This window comes from Myiozetetes cayanensis, unplaced genomic scaffold (genome assembly GCF_022539395.1).
Source record: "Myiozetetes cayanensis isolate MyiCay16 unplaced genomic scaffold, myiCay2020 scf5-8, whole genome shotgun sequence".
NCBI lineage: Eukaryota > Metazoa > Chordata > Aves > Passeriformes > Tyrannidae > Myiozetetes > Myiozetetes cayanensis.
In genome coordinates, this window is record NW_026087742.1 from 83,516,580 (window position 1) to 83,527,229 (window position 10,650).

The window sequence follows — 10,650 nt, forward strand, 5'->3', positions numbered from 1 at the left end:
ACTACAGATCCCAAGAGAGTTGCTCTTAGTTTAGTTATGTGATCACAATCTCTCAGGAGGGATTTAGGAAACCCATAAACCAAGGAACCACAGGAAATTAATGATTAAAGGAAATAAATGATTAAAACCCTGAATAAGCATGTCTCCTGAGTAGCAGTCAAGGCGAGGATAACTTTTAGCAGTATTTGCAGAAATAATAATAAACAGATTTCAATATGAGGAAGCAGGGGCATGAAAAAGCCCAAAATTTACCCTCCTCACAAAAGAAATGTCTGCATTAAAAAGGCAGAGTGGAGTTCAAAAGACAAAGAAGGAAGAGCTTTCCCGAAAGGAGCTTATCAGGTTTTGAAGCATTCAGTACTGAAGAGGTTTGAGGCTGGCAGCACCTGAGAGAGCCCAAACAGGCAGATATAGAAGCCTCAGTGTGGGGATTGATGGAAAAGCAGGTCTGATTTATAGGTGTGGATCACAGTGAAATTTCTGTTTTGTTAGTCCCAGTGACAGCAGTCATAGAACCTTAAACTGGACTTTATATATTTAAACACTTTGGCATACCAAAATACAATGCTCTCAGTGTGAGAGAAATCATTTTCCAGATGACATAGAGGTTCATGAGAATTTTTGAAAATTTACAATTATTTTGGATGTTGCAGGACACTTCTGTGTTCCATCCCAGTTTTTTATTTTTTAATATTGTGCACCTTTAGTCTGTACCGTAACGTACAGAAATACCAGTAAGCATTTAAACAACCTTAACTGAATTCCCTGGATTTGGGGTGTTTGTTCTGAGGATGTTTGCAACACTCTGGCAATATGTGTGTTTGCTCCTGCCCTGACTTACTGATAAGTCCTCTCAACCTTCACCTAATTTCTATCTTTGGGAACAAGCAGGCAGCTCAGTCTCCAAGAGGAGGTTGTATATCTAGTGGCAGCAGCCACAATGGCTCCTAAGAGTGGGGGAATCATCAAGGAGGCAGTCTGCAGCACCAAGGAGGTCACTCTGGGCAATAAAAGGACCTGGGAAGGAAAACACAGCCTAGACCTGCTGGTAGCTTGAAACTTGGTTGCCTGTGTTTGCTTCTAGAGTTATGAGACCAGAATGGCTGCTCCAAGCTTGCGATGCTGTGAGCAGGATGCAATGAGGATGGGGAGTCACACCCAGGAGCCCTCCTGTGCACCCAGTCCTTGTGCTTGGGGCTACCTGTCAGCAAAGTGCCTCTGGCAACCTGGCACCTGCCGGCAGAAAACCTGAGGCAGAAGGATTTGGTGGGGTTTAGGTTGCCCAAACACATTGCACTGTGCCAACACCATCGTGAAGAAGCAGCCCTGGCTTTATTTTCAACAAGCAAGTTTGGTGATCAAATTCAGTAGCAAGTAAAAATGCTGCTGTGATTGTTAGACATGGGGTACAGTGATGCTGAGAAGAAAACAACAGAGTTTTAGTAGCAAAAATTTTAATTGAAATTTTTGAAAAAGAAAAACGTGGGGAGAAAAAAAGTCCTCAAACTTCTTCAGTTTGATCCAATCCCGCCAATGTACGTGAGACCTCAGTGAAAATAGATAAAGGTGCAGGCAAAACAATTTCCCTCTCAAACAGAAGCAAATCAGATTTTAATTTCAACTTAACTACACCAGTACTGACAAGAAGGCTTAAAATGCCCTTAAAAAACCAAAAGCCAACTTGCTTCATGTCTGGTACCAGCAGTGTTTAAAACAAGAGACACAGGAGAGCTGCTTATAATGTCCTACTTGGAAGAGAAACTTAAGGGGGAGATAAAACTCTCTCCTCAGACCCAGCATCTGAGAAGATATGAGCAAAAGAAGAGAACTGGGCTTTGTTGCTAGAACCCAACAGAGAGAGATAAGCTGTGGAAACACAAAAAATATATGCATTCCCGTCCACTAGAAAGGATTTCAAGTTACAGGGAGAAAGAAAACCTCCTCCTCCTCTCATTCCTCCCTTTGACCTGTTAATTTGTTATCTAGCCCTTCAAAATTGTGCAAACAAGGTAAATTCCTGAGCTGTTTCTCACAGCGCTCCCCATTCCACATGAATCTCTGTCCTTTTTTCCTAAGTGGAACAGGTCAGAAGTAAAGTCCTCTACTCTCATGTACAGATCCGCAGAGAAGCATAAGTGACTGTAGACCAACACCTTTCATCCACAAAGGTAGCTCTCAGATCAGATTGAGAGGCAGCAGCCTGGGTAGGACAAGGCTGAAGCATTACCCTGGAAAAGGCAGGAGCATGCCCTGTCCATGTCCATGTCCATGTCCATGTCCATGTCCATGTCTTTGCTGTGTGCAGTTTCTAACTTGGTAGCAGGTCATGAGGAGGAGGAAGAAGGACTCTTTATGCTTAAATTCATCATTGTGGTGAAGGTGAGGAAGTGAGCCTTGTGTCCTTCAGCAGCCATGAACAGCATCCCACCTTCTTCCCACGGTCTGTTGTGAAAATTAGGCATCTGTGTCCTCAGGGACAAATTTCTAGTACCTTTGACACCAGGCAAAGATTGGAGCTAATAGTGTCTGCATCTTCAGGCCAGCCAGACCATAACTCCTGTGGTTCTTATGTCAGTTAAGTCTTGTTGGCTTTGGGATCATAATCAATCGTTGAGAAATAACTTAATAATTTTCTCAAGCTGATGAGTTCTTTTTCCCCCATGCATTACTGATTTGTACTGTCAACCATCACCATAACTTGCCATGGAGTAAGACCTTTTAGAGGTCACACTTCAGCACAAAGATGACTCACAAGTTGATACAGGTCAATAAACTGGGTCCTTGGTGCAGAGCCAGTTCTATTCCGTGCCCTGCAAAACTGTATATGTTGTAGTTTCATAGACTTGGTGCTTTTTTTTGGTCTTTGTGTGCATTTCGTATCTATTGGGGTCCAATAGCAAAAGGATGCAAGGATGGATATCTTGGGCAGTGCAAGCTGCTATAATCTGTGGTGATCTGCAGTAAAGGTTCATCTTCTAGCAGACCTTCACATTACAAACTGTGCAAGTCATTCATGGCAGAGAATTTAGGGCTGGTAGCAGCTGAGCTCATGATGTCAGCTTGGGTCAAAATTACTAATATTAAAGGCTAAAATCTACAACAGAAAAATGACATAAGGTTCCAAAGGAGCTAACTAACCTAAGTACTTCATCTCTTATTACATTTATTTATTTTATTACAGAGTAACAAAGCACCATATTGATCTCACATATTACCACAGGGCAGTAATTTATAGCATAGTCATTTATAAACTACTCGATATATCTATTACTGGGCCTTTTCTCTATCCACAACCCCACTGTCCATTGGTAGCTTGTTTTCCACTGGTACTGGTGTTAGGAATGTAGAGCTGAAAAGCTGTACAGGAGACACAAGGACTGTAGCTCCGGGGGCAGTCCCACTCTTGCACACTCAGGATAGCAGCTCTGCTGGAAGTGTGTGTACAAACATTCCAGTTAACATTTCCCACCAACAGACCATGTTTTATTTTGTCTGAGCTAATATATCAGTATTCAGACATACACTCAACAAGGCCCACCTTCACCAAACTTTATAATGGTATGGTAAGTACCCTCCAAATTTTTGTATGGCCTTTTTAGTTTGGAGATGTTGCTAGCACTGTTCTGCATGGCACACAGAATGCAGTGTTGTCTGGCCACAAAAGCAGATTCACCAAACCCCAAAATACGATGTTAACAAACCACCTTCTGCTAAAAGCAGTGGTAAGAAGCCACTCCAATGCATTGGAAGCTGACCAGCTGTCTGCATGAATGTCACAATCAAGACAGAGGAGCTGCTCTAGCAGTGACCAAACCCCACCTGACTGACAGTTGTTTTCACATTTAATTTTCCACAGCAATTTTCTTTCACGTGGACTCCAGGTGCAGTAAGACTTTTCTAACTGCCTTACCAGGAAAAAAAATCCACTGCCTCTTATAAACAAATCAAATCCTACACAAGACTTAAGTCTGAAGACTACGTGGTTTGAAAATTGGTTTTTCCATGGATTAGGACGTTCCTGACTGGCAGGTTTTGCTGTAAAAACAAAGCTATTTTTTTCCTTACAATTATATATCTCCATATCTATTTTATCTGCAATGATCATGGCAGGGGCAACTAATCAATTCATAGTAATAAAGCACAGTAATAATATAAGCACAGTTTTTACAGCACACATTAGATGCTACAGGAAGCAAGGATATTTGTGGCAAGTTGAAATGCAAGTTTTTCCTGTTCCCTGATTACAAGCGAAGAACATGATGGCGCGCCCACTGTTCCCTGTTGCACTTATTAACTTCTTTTATATGATCAGCTGTGCTAGAAAGATGAGAGAATTTCCTTCAGTTCATGGGATGATGAGAACCATAAGCTACAGCTTCAGACATTGCTATAAATATGCTTGAAATATTCCCGATCCTGAAGTAGTCCTCAGGTCTTCTCATATAGACAAAACTTTGTATCAGGCTACAGGGTTTGACTCTACTTTTCAGTCTTTGCACCATATTGAAAGGAAAATCAGGGTTCAACTAACAGGAAAAGAAGGTTAACATAAATCCAAACAGTTGATGGTTTATAGGAAATAGAGCTTGGCAACTAGGGGGTTTGTTCCTTTTTCTTTTCTTTTGTTTTGTTTGGGTTTGGGTTTTTTGAGGTTTTTTTAGGGAAATTATTATGGAAATTATTTATGAGGTTGCCTAATCTGGTACGGTCTTTCTTCCTATTTTGTTAACCCCAGGACTTTTTAAATCACAAGCTGAATTCAACCAAAATTTTTTCAGCCGTATCACGAGTTTCTTGAAAACAGCTTTTCTTCAGTGTTTTGACAGCCTGATTAACAGCCCCTTGAGTTTTGGGCCAAATGCAAAGGAGTGGCCCTGACTGCAGTTAGGTGGATATTTCTGCTCTCTGAAGGGAAAATAGAGCACAGTGCTAATAAAGCCAAGGTTGTGGGTTTGATCCTCATATGGGCCATTCACTTCAGAGTTGGATTTGATGATCCTTGTGGGACTCTTCCAGCTCAGAATATTCTGTGATTCTGTGACATTGTTTGTCTCTTGTGGAGGTCACATGGAATCCTAGAATCATTAAGGTTGGAAGTGACCTCTAAGATCATTGAGTCCAACCACTAACCCAGCACTGTCATGTTCATGACTAAACCATGTCTCCAAGTGCCACATCCACAGACCAAGAGGGCAGAAAGTGCAAGAAAGGTTTGGGATTTTTTGCTTTCTTCCTACAGAGGGGACTGATCACCTTGCAGACAGCTGCACACTATAGGGTGTATTTGCTGTTGGTAACCTGTCTAAGAGGGTCCTGGTGATTCAGCTTTAAACATCTATAGGCCTTTACATCTAAAACCCTGAGGCATCTCTTTGTGTAGTTGTGCTGCAGCACCAAGTGGACCAAGCCCTGAACAGCCCATCCAACCCCAGAGCTGCCCGGCTTCGTCAGGAGGTTGGAAAGGAGACTCCTGTAGGGACCCTTGCAGCCCCAGCAGCACTGTGAACCTGCAGCCACATTCCAAGTCAAGAGATGGGACCAGAAAAACAGAATTAGAAGGAGGCTAACATGGGGTCAAGCAGTCCTAGCCTTATGGGACATACAGCTTACCAGACTAACTTGATTTTTAAATTGGGTTTCTTTTAGCAGGTAGGCTGTATGCAGCCACATTGTCATATGCCTGCCTCTCCTCCCATCATATCTTCTCTTTCTTCTCAGCAGTTTCTGAATACAAGCTAACTTCCTTCTAAAGTCAATAGGGAGAAAAGAGCACATCTAGCATGCTGATTGAATAACCTATTTCAGGTTGGCTCAGAGACGTAACTGCTACCAAAATTTTCCAACAGGTTTCCACCTCCTGGAAGCCCTTCCTTAGGACACCACATTAATAAAGACTCACATTACAGATTCCCTTACTTTTTCAGTGGAATGATCATGGTCTTCAACCTCACTTTTTTCCTGCTGCTTATCTCTTTCCTTTTTATTGATGATCATCTTGGTGAGGAAACTCAGTCATCTTTGAAAATATCTGCTTTCCTTAGTACAGTCAGCCAAGGGATGCAAAAAGCTCTGCCTCATACATGTTCTTTTCCAAACCTGCTTTCTCCCACTGGAACCTGAGATCTGCCAAGACTACGCCTACGACTTGGGACACAAAGCTTTTCTTAGCTCTGGTGTTGAGGAGCACAATAGGGTTGTGTTCCAGACCTGTGTCAAGGTAAGATCCAGCCATGCACACAAATCTCTATGCTTCTCATTTCTGCACAAGGAGTTTGAGCAAGTCCCCTAATTTGGACAACTGGGAGAGAATAACCTCAGGACAGAGGCATCCAAAGACACTAAAATTTTTTTGCCAGTGACAGGAAGTGTGATAAATTTAAAACAGTCACGTGTGATGGCTCAAAGTGGCACTGCAGTAAGGCAACTGCAGGGAAGTGAGACAGCAAGATTCCACCATGCTGGAGACAAAAGCTAGCGGCTGGAGAGCAAGAAGACAGCTAAAAGTGAAACATGGTTCTGCTGACTCTGCATTCACGTTTTACCCACCAAGTGGACTACTGAGAAAGGAAAGTGCTGGTGCCACATTCCTACTATTTCAGCTTGAAAGCAGGTTATGAGGCCATTAGTTAAAGCTGTGAAATCACTGCCGGGCTGGGTGAAGGGGAAAACAATGGCCCTAAAAGGCTAAACTTTTTTCTGAGAACATATCCATGAGGCATCCAAATATGTGAAACTCATTCACTCTTCACCCAAAAGTCCTATCCTCATTTTTAAAATCAATGTAAGCAAAAAATCCCCAGATGATTTCAGGCTGGCAGCTGTTAGCATGAGGTTGAGAAATGCAAGTTCCTTTGCTCTTACAGTCTCAACTCCCTTTGCTCTCACAGACAGCATTTAGGAGAGGCTAATTTTAGAGGAAATGTAGGATACAGCTGAGCAAGCACATTTATGCAGAGTCTGTGTTCCCTTTCTTTGCCTTGCTTATCAGAGTGTGACTGCCTAGAGAACTGAGATCAGTGATATGCTTGTGTCAAAATGCTTGTGTACAACAGGAGAACGTCTACTTGCAGCTTACCTTTGCTCAGGTGTTACTTATGGTCTCTGTGTACCACCCAGATTCATCCTGATAGCAAGCACTGATGGTCAGGATGTGGTTCTTCCCTCAGTTCCTCCTCTGTGGGCTTTCTACCAGTGTTTTCAAAGAAGAGCCAACCAACAGTGATGCAAAGAGACAGATAAACAGACCTGCTGTCCTAATGTCATACTTAGTAGAACCTGCCTAACAGCAGAAGTCCCCAGCTTGCATAAGGCTTTGGCATGATAATGGCTAAGCAGAAGTATTTGCATGGTCTCCAGTTACTATTTAATCCAACACCTTGGGCGAAATGTCAGGCTATTGTCTTGCAAAAGTGCAGAGTGATGTCAAGGGCCATAAAATTTCTTATACAAGCTTTCTCAATTCAGGCTCAGAAAAACACAAATAAAAACATGACTCATACTCTGACAGAGCAGCTGAGGCTCAGCCACCACTTGAGCAGCTCATGAATAGGCATGTCCCTGCATATTCCTATCCCTCTCATCTTGACTACAGCAGGTCTTGTCCAAAACAAAAGTCAACAATTTTGCTTGCTACATAAGAAACCAGGGCCGGAGACCCTGTTTCTTTCTACACTCTTCTTAAAACCTTATCTCCAAAGGCTAGCCCATGGGCACAGCTTCACTTTGAAACACGTGCAGACTGATAGGAGCACAAACAAAACATGGATTCATGTATTTTCCCACAGTTACTCAGCCTAGAAGTCTCTAGGGAGTTTCTTAAATACACACAAGCTGTGTGTGCAGGTGCCCCCAGGGGAATGGAGAGGAAGACAGATACCTCCTAGACAGAAAAATCTCAAGTGCTTAGTCCTATTATATGTGCAGACAGCAAAGGAAAGCTCCTCATTACTAGGACAGCTGTAATTCACATAGCCACCTCGCACTGTCTTCCCTCCCTACTCACAGTCTTCATTTTCCTGAGGATATCATGCTCTTTAGCAGCATTTTGATTACTTTATCCATCACATAGTGGTCTCACCTATAGTTTCATCTAAACCAAACCTGGTTTGCACCTGGGAATCATTCCCACCAGAGGAGGTTTGGAGCCACACGGCAGAGGCTGCGGTAGGGAGCAATCTCTAGAGAGTAAATCATCCCATCCCAAACTAAAATCAGATTACAGCCTAGGAATGTCCATTTCTATCCACCAGGTGCCTTTAATGCTTCTGGCAACCAGCTTCCCTGACAAACCATCTCCAGGAGAGAAGCAGCTCTAATTGGACCTAATTGGTGACAGTTGCTTCAGGGTATTGCAGAGAAGAAGTTTGTTGGCACAAGCCAACACTGCATGAACAGGTATGTCTGGTGGGTCATACTGGATCAACATACTACAGGATGATGTGGCAATACGAAACAGGCTGGATTCAGGCATGGGCACACCATTCACCTTTAGCCAGAGCATCTGACAGAGATGATGTGCACACTTTTTCTTTGCAGCCTGGCTTTATGTCAGCCACAGAAGGACAGACAGCCTGTACCTGGTCCATCTCAGCATCTGCTTGTTCAAAAGAAATGACCCAGATCTTTTGGCATATTTAAAACATCTGATTGAGAGGTTTTTAGGAAAACAACACCATGTGTCATTATGTCTAAGAACTGTGAATTGGTTGAAGGGTCTCAGCATCAGATTTTCTGTACTTTTGGAATATGGCTACTGATTCTGCCTCAGGTCTTACATCATCTATTTTCTGGAGTATCAAATTCAGCATTTAAAAGGAGTTTCAGTAAGAAAAGATGACACCAGCAGAGGTCAGCACATCACCACACTCAATCTCCCTTAATCTCATCTGGTAAAAAAAGGTCAACTTGTAGATCATGGAGGGTTTTTTTAATGGGGGAAGTGATTTAAAAGATATTTTTAAGTAACATCTTTTAAGAGGAATCAGCCTATTCAAAAGGTCATCCTGAGAATAATAACAGAAGAAGAATGAACAAGAGAACTCCCTATTTTTAAAGGAAAAGAAGGAACTTCAGTGAACCTAGCACTTTTTGACATTAATTCCAAAAACCAAACAAACATTTAAAGCAGATGCTGAAAATAAACCGGAAGTTTATGAAGTTACCCTATGTAGTTTAAATTTTAAGAAAAGTCACTAACACAGTGGGAAATTTCTTTATGAATGACAATTCACTTTAAGACATTGTCTTCACACGAGCAAGCAACTGCACATGGAAATGCGGAGTTGGAATGGATAAAGCCATTTGCTAGAGTAATCAAGAAGTTTGCTTTCTGACCTACTGAGAAGTCCCTAGTGACAGCCTGCAGAAAACAGCAACTCTTTCTCAGTGACCTACTTCTTACGGAAAATCAAGAGCAAATTCCTAGGACAGCCACCCCAAAAACCGCCCCGGCAGCTTTGATGGCTGCATGCTGAGCAGAGATCACCTACACTGAAGAAGTGGCAAGGAGCTGACTCAAGTTACTCCCACTCACACTTGTGAAAGTGGGTGCAAACAGACATCATTGGCATTGGCATTGGCATTGGCATCGAGTGGGAGCAGGATGGAGCAACAGCAGCAGCAGCCAGAGGAGGAAAGATAGTGTCTGAAAGGCTTGCTGTCAGCTTTCCTGGGCACTAATTTTTGCCTGCCCTTCTTTCAGCGGTTACTCCCACTAATTCCAATTACCAACCCCTACTGCAGTACCCACGTCACCAAAACTCACTAGGTGTTAGCAGAGTAGGAGGTAGCAGATGGGGTTCTGCTGGGGCCCTCCAAATCTTCTGGAGTTCTTAAACAATCCTGTTTGTGCCTCAGTTACCCAAGAGTGGAGATAATAGCACAGATCTCTCTCTCCAGATCTTCCGGGAAGATGATCCTCGTGTATCTGTACCAAGCTTTCTTTGACAGGATACACTCAGAGAAGTTGTAGTGATAGGACAAGGAGTAGCAGGGACAAATTGAAAGAGGAGAAATTTAGGTTAGATATTAGGAAGAAATTCTTTACTGTGAGGGTGCTGAGATACCAGAACAGGTTGCCCAGGGAGGATATGGATTTCCCAATCCTGCAGAGCTCAAGTCCAGGTTGGATAAAACCTTGGGCAACCTGGTCTAGTGAAAAGTGTCCCTGCCCGTAGCAGGGGCAGGGTTGGACTAGATGGTTTTTAAGGTCCTTTCCAACCCTTAACCCTTAACATTCTGTGATTCTGTGCTAAATTGTGGGTGCCCCATTCACACTCACAGTGTTCAAGACCAGGTTGGATAGGACTTTGAGCAACCTCATCTAGTGGGAAGTGTCCCTGCCCATGGCAGGGGTATTGGAACTAGAAGATGTTTAAGGACCTTTCCAATCCAAATTTTTCTATGCTTCTCTAATCAACCATCCTTGGTGTCCTTTACACCCCACTCTTATACCAGCAGTGTAATGAACATCATGAGATGCAGAGAGGGTTATTAATCATGAAAAAGGAAGTTCTTATCAAATGAGGGGAAACAAACAGAGCAATGTCAGGCTCCAGCACCCCTTAACTGGGATGACTCCTGTGCCAACCTACATAAATCTCTTCTTGAGAACAGAGTTTAGAAAAGTCCTCCAAGCACTGGGAAGGAAAA